A 19,528-nucleotide genomic window follows, 5' to 3' on the forward strand; every position below is an offset into this window, starting at 1 on the left:
TATTTATTTATATAAAAAGTGAATTGAAAATAAAAGGAGGTGATATCACTGACTACTCTGACCTATATTCACTGCTCTGTAAGAACAGATCTTTATTGTCACTGTTACAAAAACTATGAAACACATTGAAGTTTGTGTGTCAGTGGCAGGTGGGTCACACATTGACTTTAACACTTTGAGTTTGATTGATTAGATTGAGGATTTAGCTTTGGGTGGAGTGTGTGGGCTTTTCTGTTTTTTGAGTGGGAGGAACACCACCCTTGTTTTTTGGGAATTGGTGACTTAAAATATTTTCAGTTTTAGTATTTGGACTTTAAGTCAAATAAAGAATAATGCAGCAAATGTTTACACAGTTACTTACAGATTATTATGTTGGTGCAGCTGTCTGCTCAGCTTTGTACTTTTTGATGGACTCAAAGAGATCTGAAGTTTTCTTCTGCCCTTTACAACAAATCTCACACGTAGGAAATCAAAGCTCTTTGTTGGTTTTAAGTAATTAGAATGTATCAAAGCTCAAATGTTTTATGGTTATGTAATTGTTCATTTTAAAGAAATACAAATGTGCTAAAATCCCCTGAAACACTGTTTCTGTTTTATTTCCAGTCACTAATTCCAAAGTGTTTACTGTTAATCTGACAACAGCTTCTTTTTTCTGTTCTCCCACTTCAGCACAGAGAAAGGAACTGAATATTCACAAGTACACACATTAACAATAATCTTTGAAATCACTTCACAAACAGAGAGATGATGACAAAACAACAGAAACATTTTAAAAATAACTCCATGTTTAGGTAGAGCTTGTTTTACAGATGATGATGTACGTAAACTGTACACACTAGCAGGAAATGAAAGAGTCCATCTGTACCAATAATACTCACTGAACCAGTTTGACCAGGATACTGATGAACACACACACACATACATGCAAACACACACATGCTCAGTGCTGCTGATGATCGGACAATTGTAATCAGTAAATTATTGATTTATTGATCAGATCATTCTGAGGTGACGACTTCATGAAGAGTTTTCACGTCTTTCTGAGACTCACTTCTCCACAAACTCAAAGCTGACTTTAAAGATTCCTCCAGATGTTTTCAGAGTAAACACTATCAGATCCATGTGTTATTGTTTTAATTTTTTCAGGAAACGAAGGCAAGAATAGATCTTTGCTGTAACTTGTTTTGAGCAGCCACATATCCCACATAGTCATATGAGCATTCAGTTTACTGAGAAAGCACAAACCACTACTTGTTTCTGTTCTCATAGACGTTCACAGACTTGGCAAAGTTTTGTCTTTAAACCCTGACAGCTGGAGTGGGCAGTGTAAAACTGATTCATTTTGATTTTAAATTAATTGTAACTTTTTTCTGATTTAAATCTGTTTTTCAAGCCTGAAGATGTTTCCTGACATGATGGTGGTTATGAGCCGATGACGTTATGCTGAGAAAAACTACCAGATGGAGACAAGAACAGAATAAAGTAAGTGGCTTTGATCACAGTGAGTGTGTTTAAAATGTTTACTGATAATGTTTTTGTTTGTTTTCTTACATTTGTGAAAAAAAAAATTCATCTATTGCTGTTGTTACCTTTGCCAAGGAGGTTATGTGTTTAGTAGCACTAGCATGTCTGTCAAAGTTCAATAAAACGTAAACGTTTGTTTGTATTGACGTGTACCAGCTTGTAGGGAATAATATCTGGGATTCCATATATCATGTTACTTTGGACCTCTGACCTTTTCTTTAAGGTCAAATGAGGACAAATTTTTCCTAAAATTAATTTTATCTTTAAAACGTTGAATAAATTGTTTGCATTCATATTTATCAAATTATCCTGGTTCATAGTATTATAAGATAATATCAGTTAAACATATGCTGTAATATAATATTATATATAGTATGCTTAAGTTGTTCGTCTCCAGTTATCAATACCTATTATCCATTTCCTCCTCCTAAATACTGGTCGTCTAATCAAAGTAAACATCTGTCATGCTGCTCTTATCTGAGGCGTGTTGCACTACAAATTTCTGTACATTTAACCAGAACAAAGAAAACTAAGGAATATATAAAAATGTATAATTTTGCTCCCATAAAAGTAAATACTGCCCCAACAGAGACCTTAATTCTCATGTGAGGTTTTTGAGTTGTGTGTGTACAATTAATTATAAATAGTGTATATTTTATGTGAGCCTAAGCATGTTAACATGGGGTTTTATTGGTATTCATTAGAACAAGTTGATGTAAATTCACAGAGTGCAGTGGGAAGTTGTCTCCACATCTACCTGTGTCAGTGAAATAAGTTCACTTCCTGTTATGGTCACACCTTAGTTTGCATTTTTGAAATTTGTTAATCAAATCTCTGAGCGTACAGTGGTTTCTCTGTGGCAAGATCTCAGATATGGGTGTGTCTGTTTAAAACAGCAGTTTACTGGTCAGCTCAGTCAGTTTGCTACAGAGGAAACTTGTTACAGGTCATCTTTACAGTTTTAGTTGGAAACATTCACTTTTGTAAACCAGATCTGTCGCTTAGAGATGGGGTGAGGAGTTGAGCCATCCAGGAGAGGCTCAGAATAGAGATGCTGCTCCTCCACATCGAAAGGAGCCAGTTGAGGTGGTTTGGGCATCTGACTAGGATTCGTCTTGGACGCCTCCTGGGTGAGATGTTCTTTGGATATCTCACTGGAATGAGACCACGCAGCAGACCCAGGAACCGCTGGAGAGATTATATCTTTTGTCAGTAGGAAGAGGGAGGACAGGCTTCTCTGCTTAGGCTGCTGCCCCCATATAAACAGAAGAAAATGGATGGATTGATTCATGTAAATCCTATTTTTTCCATCCTGATGAGCAGAAGAGTGTTGGAGGGCTTCAGAGATCCTTCAGAACAACAGTAAGTGTTTAAAATGACGTCTTTCAGTTTTTTAGATAATCTGACAGGTTGACTGAAGTCTGTGAGCTTCAGTAGATTAACAGATTGTTAATGTGAACCCATCTGGACCAGGATTAAAGCTTCACTTTACTGGTTACAGATGAATGTCATGCAGAGTTAGTGTGAAGCATATTATTTACTGTTGACTAAAAAAAACCCATCATATTAAATTGATTCAATATGCTTTATCATCTGAAGAACCAAAAACTGTCAGACTGACACAGTATAAAGAGGAAGATCATGTCAATCTGATTACAGTCATGTGATTTAGGAGAAGTGCTGGCAGGAGTCACATAATCTGTCTGCCTCTCTTTCTTCCTGGACTATTTGCTGCTTCTCATGTTTTACATGCGGTTGGTTGTCCTGCTTGTGTTTCCTCACTAAATGTCCTCTATGTGGTAATATATATATTTTACTCCATAGTGTATAGTACACAAACATATTTTCAGTTTGAGAATATTTTTAATAGTTCAGCTCGAATAATTCAACGTAGTATCTCAGTCAGTGTTACCTCAATATAATACATTTCAAGAAGTTTAACTTTTGAAAAAAATAAGTATAGATTTCTTATGCTTATCTTATAAAGTGTAAGCTACACATACTTGTAGTATTTGGGCACTGGCTCAGTGCCCAAATACTTAAATATTTTAAGTAAAATTTATGAAACAGCAGCCACTGACACTATAACAGTTTCATTTCTAGTGTTAACTCGCTGCCAGCAAAAAGACAGGAAGTTAACATTTAATGATTCCTCTTGGTCACACTTTACTCCACTTCTCTTCTGTTCAGTTTCATCACATTTCTCCTTTCTTTCTTTTTGTCACTGCACATGAGGAGAAAACATGAACAGCAAAAATAAATGAAATAATAAATGAAACTAGAATTAAACAATCTTTGTTTTTTCTCTTCAGATGTTTCTAAGTGTAAAAAAATAAGTAAAGTTTGGAAATTAAATAACTTTCTTATAAACTCACATAAAAACAAACCCTCAAGAGAAAAAAACACCCAAAGTACATTAAATTTAAAATTTTACTGTTTGGATCTATTAGTCGGTCAGTCTAGTCAGTCTAAGCTAACCGGAGCTATGTTAGCTCTAATAACAAACATTGAACAGACAGATGAACCAACATTGAAGAAAAAAAAGAAGAAGCTCCATGTTGTAGTAGCCCTTAATTTTAGAGTTTATCAAACTTTACAAAAAGCAGGAAATCTCATTCACACAGTTTTCTTACTGCTGAACCAGTTTAATAGGGATAATGCAAAAATACAACAATACCACAATGCAAACACACACACACCCTTTTCCACTCAGACAAAGCTGCTGAGGATTCAGTGATTATTTAGATCATTAAGTTACTAGTTTCAATTTTTATATTATTTTGAAGTGAGGACCAATAAACACATTTTGTCACTTAATTAAGTGTAGTTATTTAAAACAAAGGGAGCTGAGGAATCCCAAAGCAATTAATTTTGACGTGTGAAACTACTTCAGGTTGCACTACCCCAATAACACACTAGGGGAGCTCTTTGGTCAACATTTACAGACACACTAACAAAGTACTTCAAAGAAGGTCAACGAACCTGCACATTACTTCAGTGGTGTAACAGCTCCACCACAAAAACAACTTTAAGTCAAAACAACACAGCAAAATTGGCAAGATCAACCTAAAGGAGCAACATAACCATAACATGTACAATAAACACACTTTCCTTAGAATCAAAACGAAACAACGTTTTCTTCCCACCTAGGTGGTTAACTGTGCCAAACAACCCACTTGTCCACAACAAAGTCATTTCAGCCTCAGACATCTTGAAAGTTGTGCTCAGAGTCTGGAGTTGGAGCCCTGACTCCCCCTCAGATGGCATCGAGGGCTGGTAGGGTGCAAGATGATCAGAGCTCATCCACCCTATTCCAATTGACCATCTGCACTCTGTAAACCATGCCTGACAGTCTGCACAGTGTATTGTTCAACCCACTGACTCATCAGTTTGGGAGAAAGGCCATTCAGAAAACATACAGCCTGCAGACACGTAACAAATCCCAAAAGGTTGTCAATTTTATTTAGATCAAGGCAGGATGCTCCAAAAGAGGGATTTTATTCACCTGGAAGAAATCCCTTGTCCTGCGGGCATTGTGTACTGTAGCGTTGTCCTGTTAAAAAAGAAAAAAAAAAACAGTCGTTACAACACAGACGAGGGCCCTCAGTCATGAGAGATGCTCTCTGCAACATCTGGACATAGCCAGCAGCTGTTTGACGCCTCACACCTCCTGAAGCTTCATTGTTCCACTGAAGGAAAAAGGACCCCAGACCATTATGGTTCCTCTTCCATTGTGGCAGGTACTGTCATGCCAGTAACATTGGAAACCATCAGAACCATCAAGGTTACATTTTTTCTCATGAGAGAATAAAACTCTCGTCCACTTTTCAGTGTTCCATGTTTGGTGCACTCTTGCTAAACACAAACGGTCAGTTCTGTGTTGTTCAATGAGACGAGGCCTTTGAAGATGTTTTGGTTTTGAAGCTCTTCAGTCGCTGTCTGATGGTTATGGGGCTGCAGTTGCCACCAGTAACGGACTTCATTTGGGTTGAGGATCCTCCGGCTCAGTGCTGGTGAAATTGTGTGTGTGTGTGTGTGTGTGTGGGGGGGGGGGGGGGGGGGGGGGGGTCTTCCACTTGACTTTTTTGTTCCATAACCCTCAGGATCAATTAAGTAATTCCAGACTTACTTACTTGAGATCACTTTGGTGGTCTTTGGTGGTCTCAGGATCTCATGTCTGCTTTTTGCAGGTGATGTGGTCCTGCTGGCTTCGTCAGGTGATGGCCTCCAGCTTGCCTTGAAACAGCCGAGTGTGACGCAGTGGGAATGAGAATCAGCAAATACTAACTCAAAATGTTAGAAATATTCCAGTGTTAGAAAATCAGCACTGCTCAGTGTTAGTCTTTGTTAATCTTCAAAACTGACTAGGTTACTTTTAAACATATAACACTGTCAAAAGTGTTAATTTAACACTCAACAGTGTTGTATTTAACACTCAGAGGTGTGGACCCATATAGACACTCTCTAGTGTTAATTTAACACTGGAGATTTTGCTGTGCAGAGTAGAGCTGCTGCTCCTCCGCATCGAAAGGAGCCAGTTGAGGTGGGCGCATCCTGGGAGAGGTTTTCCGGGCATGTCCCACCAGAGGCCCCAGGGCAGACCCAGGACACGCTGGAGAGATTATATCTCTCAGCTGGCCTGGGAACGCCTTGGTGTTCCACCGGATAAGCTGGAGGAGGTGGCTGGGGAGAGGGAGGTCTGGGCTTCTCTGCTTGGGCTGCTGCCCCCACGACCCGGACCTGGATAAGCGGAAGAAAATGGATGGATGGATGGATGGATGGATGGACATCATAAATAACATTTAGAATATTGGGAAGGGATTCATAATGGTGTTCTTTATAATTTCACAATATAGTGAAGTAAGATAGAAACAAGGTTAAGATAAAAATAAAAATAATTACTAACATTTTGACATTTTACAAAGAACTAATTGCATCGTAAATAAACAGTGCAGATTTTATTTAAAAAATTGAGTTATTTTCACAGTTTCATGGTTGATGGAGTCTTTAAAAGTTTTGTTCACATTTAGTGGAATCTAATGCTTTAGAAAATAAAGACTTCAGTTTTGTAAAGCAATTCATATTTGTGTACATTTCTTGATAGTGTTATAGAAGAAACGCCCCAAAGCTAAACCTATCAAGTGCAGAATGTTTTTGGGTTTTTTTGGATGGAATCAAAAGTTTTGTAGAAATTAAATGAGAAGTAAATAATCAATAAGGTCTAATATTATTCTTATATGATCAGAGATATACCAATTCCTCTGTTTGTGTCTCATCAGTTACGAAAGCTAAAGCTACCTTAATTGTATGAGCAAATATTTGGGTAGAAACTTTCTAGTCCTTATTAAGAAGTTAGACAGGACGCCAATCAGGAAAGTGTTTGAGGGCTTCGTTTTTATATATTTACATTGTTGTACAGTGGAACGATTTTAAAGTCCTTTGGTCTCTAGCATGGAGCTGATTGTTTATGGATGAGAGCGGTTACGGAGATCATTCAAGAAACACTCAGAGCTGTTTTAGTTTTCACCTCTTTTCTTATGACTCACTTATTGTTCGTATAGCTCAGCGAACCTGACGTCACTTAAATGCGACTACCTTAAGAGAACTGAACGCAAGTTTGAAGTTGAAACGATCGGCTGAAGCTCAAATAATCTTTGTCTTGCTTAAACTTTAAATTGAATCTCCTGTAGTTACTTTTTAAAGTCATAGTCTGTTATTCGCAGAAAATATCATCAGACTAGCACATTTAGAACAAACTTGTCCGATCATCAGAAAGAAGAACACGGAAATGTCTGTAACTGCGTCACTCTGCTCCACTTTGCTGTTTTTTGGCATCTTCGTGTTTGTCTCGGCAGGTGAGATTAATAAACCAAAATTTTCCCCTCTGAGATAAAAAAAGGAAAAAATGGTATCTTTGTCGTTTACGTGGTGCCAATACTTCACAAATAATTTGTTTCATGTCGATTCCATTTGTTTGTGTCCGTGAATGCATCACGAGGCTGGGTGGGGTCTACTTGTTTTATCGTAGAGTTAGCATGTTTGCTATCTGTACCACTGTGGGGACTGTCCTTCTGACTAAAGTGAGATCTGTGGTTAAAATGATGGCAGTGCACAGATTCTGTGCTTTAATAGGTCTGTGGCGTCTGTTGCTCGTGTTGTTTGTGGTCTGCCAGCCAGCCGGGGAGCAGAGCGAAGGCTAACATACCAAAAGCTCCCGAGTGTTAAAAACAAAGACAAGTATCGCTACAGTCACTGTCTGTGCTTTTCGTGCTTTAGTTTTTGATCTTTGAAGTTTTTTAGGTTCTCTTGTTCTTTGTAAACTCTGCTATCACTTCCTGCTCTTTTTTTCACCTGCCAACCAATGAACATTCAGAAATGGCCTACGTCATCTGGCTTCCAATGCCGTACAGTCAGGATCTTGTAGAAGTGCACCTGAGTACATCTGGGGCGGGTGACCCTCCTCAACCAAAAAGTGGATGGACAGGTTTGTGGGACAATAAAACCGGCTTAGTGTGTGAAGACTTGTTGGAACACTGCAGGATAGAACCGACCTAAATCCTCTGACTGCAGGAGTTTGGCTCACATATGATGAAGCAATTACCATCTCCATCATACTTGTTAGATGAGAGAAGGCAAGGAGTTGCAGAAAAAGGTGCTGGGTAGGAGTGCTGTACATATGATGGTGCAGGATAATGGACAGGTGGATGTGACAGTGGAGTAGACTGTCAACATCTGAGGAGCTCACTATAAGTCTTGGCTTCTTGGCTTTTGACTTCGTCTCCTTATCAGCGATTATGAAGCGATATTGTTTGAGTGGCGACACTTATCCACATACGTTCTATAGATTGGCATCTTGCGGCATCATAACAGTAGCTGGAGGCTGCGGTGAAGCAGGAGGAAGAGGCTGCACTAGTAAAAGATGAGTAAAGACCACAGGAATTGTAGATACAGAGGGCTGTAAAGGCACAGCTTCAGATGTTAATATAGTTGATACAGAAGAGTCCGCCTGTTCTTGTTGTGCTGCATGCTAAGCCTGATGTATGTGTAGGTGAATCCCTTGTAGCTGTTGTTGGACTGTGAACCACAACAAGGTAACTGCACGCTAGTTGAGGGAGACAACTGTAATGTGGCTAAAATGCAGCTTTGTGGCATGAAGGGTAGGACAGGTGAGCACTCTGTGGATATGAAATCGATTTGACCATTTAGTCCATTTCCACTTAAATTAGATCAGCCTTCAAACTCTTTCATCTTCTGGTTTCTTGTCTACCAACATGCATCCAGCCACTCCCATCTATCATCTGGACTACAGGATATCTAGCGGTTTTCCCCAGGCTATAGGTGTCACTGCATTAATTGGTCTCAGTGGAGATGTTTGCCTTATTGTGCTGATTACAGGACAATGACGAGGGAGGTTAGGTGAGTTTAAGGCTACGTCCACACCTACACGGAGATTTTCAAAAACTCAGTTTTTGCGTTTATGTGTGGACGGGGAAAACAGAGAAAGCGCAGCGTCAAAGGTGTGCGGCTTTTTTGATGTTACAAGGGCGGACTTACAGAAAATACTGTTAGTGTTAATTTTACTCTCTGCAGTGTTTAAATGTTTACATATACACATGAAGTTACTGTCCCTCCACACATAGGACTCAGTTCTGCTTCTATGCACCATCTTTGTTTACTCTTTCCCACCCAGGCTTCTAGACTTCTGATTGGCCAACATTACTACACGGTTAGGAATATATCGCCAACTGTTGCTTTGGCACATTCCTGGCAGCGTTTTCCTTCATTTTTGGCGCGGGATCTTAAAAAAAAAACTTTAAAAAAACGGAAAATCTCCGTTTTCAAAAATACCACACTAGCTGTCCATGCCACACTAGCCTGGATAGATTTGAAAAAGGCGTCCGCGTCCACACTAGAGTTTTCAGTCGTTTTCACAGAGTGTGCGTCCATATTGAAATGGCCAAAAATGCTTACGTTCCAGTACTGCACATGCGTGCCGTTTATTTACTTTCCGGCTCTTTGAAACGTCGCGGTAGGATGTTGAAGAAAAGTACAGTTTTTTTAAATGGACTAACAATGAGGTGGAGTTGTTGCTGAGAGTAACGCAAAATTACAAAATTGCAAAAGCGAGTGAGAATTAAAGAATTTGAAGAAAAGCTATCTGGAGCATTTACAAACTGATATTAATCTTTAATAGGGCTGTCAAAATTGAGAGCAAGCAAGCCGCCATCTTGGTTGAATTGGTCACATGACTGCATCATATGACTAAAATGCGTCATCGTTTTTGAAAGTCTCTGTTTTTACTGTCCACACTGTGAAGTGAAAGCACAGCTTTCAAATGTATGCGTTTTCGAGAGAGTTTTGAAAATGCTGTGTTTTACATCAGCAAAAACGCCGTCTCAGTGTGGACAGGAGGCCAAAACAGAAAGTAAACAATGCATTTTTACAATGCTTTAAGGACCATTTCTGAAAACTGCATTGAAACGCTGGTGTTTACAAGTCTTCTGTAAGACAGACTGCAGCTACCTAAGAATTTGGGTAATTGTCTTCAAAAAGTCCCAGAGACACGTTAAACACTGTTTTAATCCAGTCTTAATCCACCCATGACTGAAAACATTCTGTTATAGCGTGTGAGTGTGGGCTCCTGGAAAAGATAAATATTGAATATTGAATGAAATATTATTGGATGGACAATAATATGACCTTCTGCAGGGGTAGTATATGCTGCACAAGCAATATTTCACAATCTGTCCACCAGAGGGCGCTGTAGACCATAAATTTGCCTCCATTTTGTGAGGCTTGCAAGTTTTCCAATAGTAGCGCACAACTATGGCAAAACTTCCAACAGCTATAGAGTAGAACAGCCATTTAACTGATTGTTTTTACAGCTTGATGCTATTAAAATAAACCACAAAAGCAATCTTAGTGATGTAATATCAGGAGTTCTATAAATAATCAATTAAAGAGATATTTAATCTTAACATTTGCAACCAGTTATAACCAGCATCATGATACTTAAACTGACAAACATATAACATTTACAGATTTATTAACATGCAACTCAATCACAAAAACCTTTATTACAACTGTGACACTGTGACCGCTCCATTAAGATACCAGATGCAGAGTGCTGCTGACCACCGGCATAAAGCTCCTTTGGGCGTGCTTGGCATTGTGTTTAGACGTCACAAGGCTTAATCAGAGCAGGGAGATTTACACAGTGTGTGTCAGTGTGATGTGTTGTAGTTTCAGAAGTCAGGATGCAGCTACAAAGCTTTTTGTTCAGTGTATACAAACAGCTGTGGCTCCATAAAGGCAGCATGCAGAGACTCAGTGTCTTATAATGAGAGGCTGCTTTCTCTCACACATTATGTTCACTTATTATCAGCACATTTGTTTCTATCGATCTGTGGTCAGTGAAACATCTGTGATTTTGATCTAGTTAGTTAGGTAACAAGGTTTGTCAATCAGTTTTAGCTGCATTGTGTTAATTTGCAGCTCTGACACTGGGCTCCTGTCAGTGCACATGAGACGGATGTAAAAAGGTCTGCAGAATCTGTAGAGAACGTTATTTATTGTTCAGCATGGCTGGTTTGGTGGTGAGTGAGTGATGGTCATGGAGATCATATCCACTGACGGATGCACAGACCTCTGCAGGTTAGTCAGCAGCACCCTGACTGTCGTTAGGTATCAAGAGGAATTCTTGGACTCACTGTCAGACCCTACACTGGTGCAGTGGGTCCTTGGTTTGTCCTGGTGCACAACAATGCGGTGATGAGAGTATGCAGGCAGCTGACCTATAACAAAGAAAGGATTTCACCAGGACACAATCATTAGAAGCATCCCCCGATGTTGTCAGAGATCGATACAAACATGTGGAGGTCATACAAACTACTGAGAACCATTTTGAGTTCATACAATTAATTTTGGGGGTCTTTTTTTAACTTCAGCCCCCTGTAAGTTAATAACTTCCCATCATTTTGTTCTTAACACTTTACCCAAAGCATATCAGTGTAGATGTCAGCTTTGTTTATTTCCTCACTGCGATCTGATGTGTTTTAAAAGATTTCCTTTAATATCTTTGAGATATAATATATTTATAAAACAGCTGCTGTTATACACAATGAGCTCTTTGGTTGTTACAAACAGCACTGCTTTAACCCTCTGAGGTTTCTACTGAAGGTGATAGGTAAATCTAACCCTGTGCTATGGAAATAGGAGATTCTGGCTTTTTGAAAAATGTTCCCAACTGTAAAAAGGAGAGAAAAAACACAAAAACAGAAAAAAACATTTTGGCTTCAGCAGGAATATAATTAAAGTTAGATCTGCTGAGGGTGGGTGTGCAGTGGCACTAAATGTGCTAGCAGCATTTTTCACTTTAATGATAGCTGGAACAAACAGTTTTTTCCTCCTCTTAGATTTCACTTACTGTAGCTCAGCAGCACCTTTTATCTTCTCCTCATCCTCTCAATGATAACAGCTCTCATTTTGTTCAGTATCACTGAACACAGCAACTCTCAGTGTGAACAATGTGTAATATAACCTCTGCTCTGTGTTGTTTCCTCTTTCAGACCAGAAAATCATCACAGCTGAGTCTGGGCAGAACGTCACTCTGACATGTCGAGCTCCAAACAACAACATCATCAGTGCGGTGGAGTGGAGCAGAGCTGACCTGAGAGATGAATATGTGCTTTTTTATAGAGATGAGCTCTTTGATTCAGACGAGCAGCATCCATCTTTTATGAACCGGGTGGATCTGCAGGACAGACAGATGAGGGCTGGAGACGTGTCTTTGATTCTGAAGAATGTGACAATTAATGATAATGGAACATACGAGTGTCGTGTCAAGACAGGATCAAACCGTAGAAAAAGAGCTATTTTGGATGGTGACCCCATCAGCATCATCACACTGAGTGTTGTTGATCCTCCAGGTGAGTAAGTAGAGTTGAGTGTGTGTGTGATCAGAGGTGAAGCTGCTTCCTGGTTGTTGATGTTTGTTTCTAAAGAGGTTGTTGATGAGACTTTGTAGAAAGCAGCTGGTCTGAGTGATGTGATCAGAGTGCAGTAGATAATGTCTGACAGCAGTTTGAAGAGGAAATGGATTCTGTTCTGTTCTGTTCTTCACTCATCACCTACCTGACAGCTGACACCTCACACCTGTTTCTCACCTGCAGGTCAGACAGGAGGAGACACAGAGGATGGAGGGAAGGAGGCTGGCTCTGTTGGACTGATCGTTGGCCTGACAGTACCTGCTCTGCTTCTTTTTACTGGTGTTGTTGGTTTTTTGATCTACAACAAACGACGAAAACACAGTCAGCATTCCAACCAGTCTCGTGATAAACCGAAACCTGTTGAAAATGGCTCAGCAATTCACACAGACTCAGAGAAGCCTGCATTGCTAAAACAAGCGGAAGGATAATGTGTGACTAAAGAAACTAAAACTATAGCATCCAAGTAGAAAATCAGAAGATGTGCATGTTTCCAACGATATTTCACAGGATGGACGATGGTTTGATAAATAAGCTGTGCTTGGGCTTAAATAACAGAGGAGTTAGCATCAGTTCCCTCAATATTTTCACTTTTCCCTCAAGTAAGGCAAAAAAAGTGATTATAAAACCAAGAAGAACACAAGTTGAGGTCGAAGAGCATCAAATCTGTCCAAGTTAGCTGATCATCTCAGAGTAACATCTTGCATTCTTGTCATTTACATCTTGTTTGTATGTGGAACAGTTTGTTTGTGTTTAAAGAAAAGCAAGGAAATCTTCAAATAAGTAAAAAAAAAATAAAAAAAATTTTCACTAGACAGGTGAGTCAAAGTGAATACCTTCACTTTGACTCACCTGTCCAAAAAGCTCAACTTTCACTTATATAAAAATAAATAACCCTAGTATTCATGAATTCAGCCTCTTGTATGGTACAGAATCAGAATCATTGAATGTGTTTCATCGTCAGGCTGAGCAGCTACTGGTATGATCAAACTTGTTCTGTGAAGATTGAACCACACAAAGTTCTTCTCATGAATTGATCAGCTGTTACAGTATAATTATACATAATTTCTGAGCTGGGTATGTACCTTTTTGTTATATATTTTTTATATTCAATTTGTGTTTGTTGCTAATAAAGTTTTACAGTGTTGTATGTTTGTCTTACCTGATTCAAATTACGTGTTTTCTGTGGCTGTAAAACTAGTTTGTTTTTTTTTATCTGTAGAACCAGTTGATGCAGTTTTCACCTGGGCTGGACTAAATAGAACCAGGAACACTTAAATAATCCTGAGACTGTCTCCCTGCAGCAGCTAGAGAAATGCACCGGAGTCGTGAATCTGTTCCCTTTAACAAAAAAACCACAAAATGGCTGTTTTGATGTGCTCAAATAAATTTAAACAATTGATATAACAATTGATAGTGATTTTAATGGAAAACAGAGCAGAACAGATTGTGCAGGGGCTTTTAAAATAGGGAGTGAGGATAAAGTTGTATTTCAATTTCTACAATTTTCTTTTGTTTTTTTTAAAGATGAAATATTTCTGCCACAGCTGCTATAACCTCTACAAAATACCTTCTGTAGATGGCTTAGTGACATCAATTGATCATCCATCTTGTCATACAACATGCATCCCTTTTTATTACACAAGGGTGTGACCATCAATAATTTCCATCTGACCACATGGATATTCTGTACCATATTTTCGAAGTTCTTTTACTGATCACCAAATACTGTCTTTAATGGTAAAAAAATGCTAATGGCCTGTATTTGTATAGCACTTTTAATTACTCCCTAAGGACCCCAAAGTGCTTTATACTGCATTCAGTTATTCACACACTGGTGATGGCAAGCTACATTGTAGCCACAGCCACCCTGGGGCGCACTGACAGAGGCGAGGCTGCCGGACACTGGCGCCACTGGGGCCTCTGACCACCACCAGTAGGCAACGGATGAAGTGTCTTGCCCAAGGACACAATGGCTGAAACTGTCCAAGCCGGGGCTCAAACCGGCAACCTTTCGATCACAAGACAAACTGCCAACTCTTGAGCCACAGTTGCAATCACTAAGAGAGGGAGATCACTGTCTTCATTTTGACTAGGATTTATTCTGAAATACAATTTCACTAACTCAGAGGGAATAACAATTGTGGCAGTGTGTCTTGAAACAGCAACAGTAATGTTAACATTTGGACATTTTTCTCAAAACAGATTTTCTACTTGAATTCTCAAAATGATCAATAATATTAAGGGGCTAGACCCTCCATGCTAAAATCAAGCCCTGGAATGGCGCAGCTACATCTGCAGTCTGTCCACAGATTGAATACAAAGCATTTCAGTACATTGTTCCCGTAGTTGTTGTTCCCACGTTGTTGCATGATTGTGTATTTGACAAACAAAGGTTGTTATTGTTAATACATCATTATAGGTCCAAGGAAGCAATGCAACTGCACACAATGGTTTTCACCTTTATGTTTGTTGTACATATTCAGAGTAGTGGGTGTTGGGTGGTAAACTTGAGTACAAGAGTAGATTTGTCAGTCTCTATGACGTCATAATCAAATGATGATGTGGTGCGGGAGACTTCAACAGCCTCCAATACTCAGTGACAGAACAGTTTGTTCTCTCGTATCGGAATCAGCACCCTAAGTTTGAGATCAGAGGCAGAAGTGACTAAATTTAGAAGAGAGGGTAAAATGCTAATTCATCAGCTTGTTTTGCTAGCTCAGATAGATTTTAGGAGCTGAAACATGGTAATGGTAAATGGACTGGTTCTTATATAGCGCTTTTCTACTCTTCTGAGCACTCAAAGCGCTTTACGCAACTTGTGCATTCACCCATTCGCACAAGCACATTGTTCTAGGTGCTTTCTAAGTAACATTCACACACAGTCATACGCCGATGGATGCATCGGAGAGCAATTTGGGGTTGGCTGGGCCTTTCCAAGATGGCGCCGCGTATGGATGCCCTGGTGCTTCAGTGCGTTACTTTTGTCTTGTTTTTGTGCATTTCTTCTGTGTCTGGGCACTCCTCTGGATATTCTTACACCAGAGAAGAGCTCCTTAACTGCAGGACTACAACGCCTGTGGATTTATTTCCAATATTTGTCGCATCTGCGGCAGATTTACTGCTGACTCTGATCAGGAAAGTGAGACGTCGAAAGAGAGGTAAGCGAGCCGGTGTACTCGTGCGTTTGAGGAAACGCGGACTGAGAACGGCCCTTCCTGGGATCTTTCTTTCTAATGTACGCTCACTCTGGAATAAGATAGACGAACTGGCCCTGATGAGAAGCATGAACAGAGACTTTGCCTCCTCCTGTGTCTTATGTTTTACGGAGTCGTGGCTGAGTGAGGACATCCCGGACTGCGCGCTCAAGCTGGAGGGCTTTCATCTGCTGCGCGCGGACCGGCAGGCCGCTCTCTCCGGTAAAACCAAAGGTGGAGGTGTCTGCTTCTACATCAATAGTGGCTGGTGCACAGATGTAACAGTGATTGCCCAGCACTGCTCTCCCTCTCTGGAATATCTTTTTATTCACTGCAAACCGTTTTATTCTCCGCGGGAGTTTGCTTCATTCATCCTGGCCGCTGTTTACATCCCGCCAGACGCGGATGCGCAAGCAGCTCAGTGCGCACTCGCAGAGCAGATTCTCCACACGGAGCGGACATACCCGGACTCTCTCATCATTGCTCTTGGGGACTTTAACAAAGCCAATCTGAGCCATGAGCTTCCGAAATACAAACAGTATATTAAATGCCCAACCAGAGAGGAGAGGACATTGGATCACTGCTACAGCACGATCAGCGGGGCCTATCGCGCGGTGCCGCGCGCTTCACTCGGACTTTCTGACCACGTCATGATCCACCTAATCCCCGCGTACAGACAGAGGCTGAAGCTCTCCAAACCTGTCGTGAGGACCAAAAAACTGTGGAGCAACGAGGCTGTGGAGGAGCTTCGCACGTGTTTGGAGACCACAGACTGGGACACAATGAAGGCTGCTTCTAACAGCTTGGACGAGTTTACGGACACTGTCACCTCCTATATCCACTTCTGTGAGGACAGCATTGTGCCATCACGCACCAGGGTGAGTTATAACAATGACAAACCCTGGTTTACTCCTAAACTCAAAAAGCTGTGGCTGGAAAAGAGTAAGGCGTTCAGAAGCGGAGACAGGGACTGCTACAGAGAGGCCAAGTACAGGTTCACTAAGGAAGTGGACATTGCCAAACATCAGCACTCTGAGAAGATGCAGCAGCAGATCTCAGAGAATGACTCGGCCTCTGTGTGGAAAGGTTTTAGGAATATTACAAACTACAAGCCTAAAACCCCCCACTCCACTGATGACTTGCTCTTAGCCAACACCCTTAACGACTTCTACTGTCGTTTTGACGAGCCATCAGGCAGCCTTCACACCTCCAACGACCCCAACAATAGAGGCACTTTGGACACTCATTCCCCCACCTCTCCCCCCTCCATAGAGCCATCACCACCTTCAAACTGTTCACCTGCAACACCCGCCCCCTCACCCCACACAAAAGAGGATTTCACACCACCTCCTCCGACCACAACTCTTCATATTCATGAAGCAGATGTGAGGAAGCAGTTTAGGAGTCTGAATGCTCGGAAAGCTCCCGGCCCAGACGGTGTGTCTCCTGCCACCCTCAGACACTGTGCAAACGAGCTGGCCCCAGTGTTTTCTGGCATCTTCAACTCCTCACTGCAGGCATGTCATGTGCCTGCCTGCTTCAAGTCCTCTACCATAATCCCTGTCCCCAAGAAACCTAGGATCACTGGACTAAATGACTACAGACCTGTGGCTCTGACATCTGTGGTCATGAAGTCATTTGAGCGCCTGGTTCTCTCCCATCTCAAGACCCTCACGGCCCCCCTCCTGGACCCCCTGCAGTTTGCATATAGAGCCAACAGGTCTGTAGACGACGCCATCAACATGGCCCTACACTTCATCCTGCAGCATCTGGACTCCCCAGGAACCTACGCCAGGATCCTGTTTGTGGACTTCAGCTCTGCCTTCAACACCATCCTTCCAGACCATCTCCGAGGCAAGCTTTCCCAGATGAATGTGCCTGATCCCATCTGCCGGTGGATCACTGACTTCCTGACGGACAGGAAGCAGCACGTGAGGCTGGGAAAGAATGTCTCGGACTCCCGGACCATCAGCACCGGCTCCCCTCAGGGCTGTGTTCTTTCTCCTCTGCTCTTCTCCCTGTACACCAACTGCTGCACCTCCACCCACCAGTCTGTCAAGCTAATCAAGTTCGCAGATGACACCACCGTCATTGGGCTCATCTCTGACGGGGATGAGTCTGCCTACAGGAGGGAGGTTGAACGTCTGGTGTCTTGGTGCAGCCACAACAACCTGGTGCTGAATGCCCAGAAGACAGTGGAGATTATTGTGGACTTCAGGAAGCACACAGCCCCACTCCCCCCCATCATCCTGACTGACACCCCCATCACCTCTGTGGACTCATTCCGCTTCCTGGGTACCACCATCACCCAGGACCTGAAGTGGGAGCCCACCATCACCTCCGTCATCAAGAAAGCCCAGCAGAGGATGTACTTCCTGAGGCAGCTGAAGAAATTCAACCTGCCAACACGGACGATGATGCAATTCTACACTGCAATCATCGAGTCCATCCTCACCTCCTCCATCACCGTGTGGTACGCTGGAGCCACTATCAGGGACAAACAGAGACTGCAGCGTGTTGTGCGCTCTGCTGAGAAGGTGATTGGCTGCAGACTCCCATCTCTGCAGGACCTGTACACCTCCAGGACTCTGCGGCGTGCAGCCCGGATCTCAGCTGACCCTTCTCACCCTGGACACAGTCTGTTTGACCTGCTCCCCTCAGGCAGGAGGCTCCGGTCCATTCGCACCAGAACCTCTCGCCACAAGAACAGTTTCTTCCCCTCTGCTGTTGGACACATGAACAATAACCACATGACTGTCCCCGCCACTAACACATGACCCTACGCTGTGTCACTGCATCATTTCATGTCTGGCACTGATCACCACCTGCACTCATGTATATATCTTTCTACGTAGCACTCATAATTCTTACTCTCATGTATATATGTTTGGCACTGATCACCACCTGCACTCATGTATATATCTTTCTACGTAGCACTCATAATTCTTATTCTCATGTATATATCTCATGTATATCTCATGCACATATCTTTCTTTCTACATAGCACTTTAATTCTTATTGTCTGCACTGAAGCACCGCAGCAATTTCCTAATGTTGTAAACCTCAACATCTGGCAATAAACCCATTCTGATTCTGATTCTGATTAATATCTTGCCCAAGGATATTTGGCATGCAGACTGGGGGAAGCCAGGAATCGAACCACCAACCTTCCGATCAGAATTTGCTCTACACAGCAAATTCAAAAGTGTTAAATGTTTTGGTGTTAATAGTCTTCTTGCAAAAGTAGAGTTAATTTTACTCTAAGTAGAGTCACATTCTTTTAATGTAACTCTGAGGTGTAAAATGATAGTAGTTAAAATAGAGTGTTAAAAACGAGTGTTTCTATGTCAAATCTGGAGGTGTTACAATGGTGTTACCGCGCCAGATCCGCGGCCCCGAACCGTAGTAAGGAAACCTCTGGCAGTTACTTGACTCGCAGCCGGCAACAGCTTACTATACAGGTCAACTCCGCTAGCAAGAAGATCGAGGGAGGCGTAGGAAACTGCTTTACCGAACCTTTATTTCTCCTCCAAGGCACGAACACCGCGTACAGTGGGCTGAAACAGTTTACTCACAGCGGGCATCGCCGATACAACTCTGGCTGCCGAGGGAGTTATTATATTCCTTTTATTTACTTTCTCTTCGTCTCTTCTGTAGTTAACCGTTACTTTTCTTTCCCTTCTCCGCTCTCTCTCACACACCCGACAGGCAGTTCCGCTACACACACACCCCCGCATACATTTCCCATCAGGCTTCACTCTTAAAGGACCATGCCTGTAACACTACCCCCACTCTGGATGATAATTAAACCCTTAACATCAT

General features: G+C 41.7%; 1 protein-coding gene and 1 long non-coding RNA gene across 2 annotated transcripts in view; one reads left to right on the top strand and one right to left on the bottom strand.

The window, feature by feature from the left end:
- The window catches only part of LOC308410625 (protein turtle-like), a 321,861-nt gene that overhangs the window by 259,722 nt on the left and 42,611 nt on the right, over positions 1 to 19,528 (top strand). The gene's annotated exons all lie outside the window — the stretch shown is intronic.
- LOC308383243 lies at positions 4,127 to 6,270 on the bottom strand. The gene is made up of 3 exons (XR_013969105.1): positions 5,658 to 6,270; positions 5,030 to 5,077; positions 4,127 to 4,946 (listed from the first exon to the last, which is right to left on the bottom strand). It is a non-coding gene; the product is annotated as an uncharacterized lncRNA (long non-coding RNA).

This window comes from Rhamphochromis sp. 'chilingali', assembly GCF_963969265.1.
Source record: "Rhamphochromis sp. 'chilingali' genome assembly, chromosome: 1".
Classification (NCBI taxonomy): domain Eukaryota; kingdom Metazoa; phylum Chordata; class Actinopteri; order Cichliformes; family Cichlidae; genus Rhamphochromis; species Rhamphochromis sp. 'chilingali'.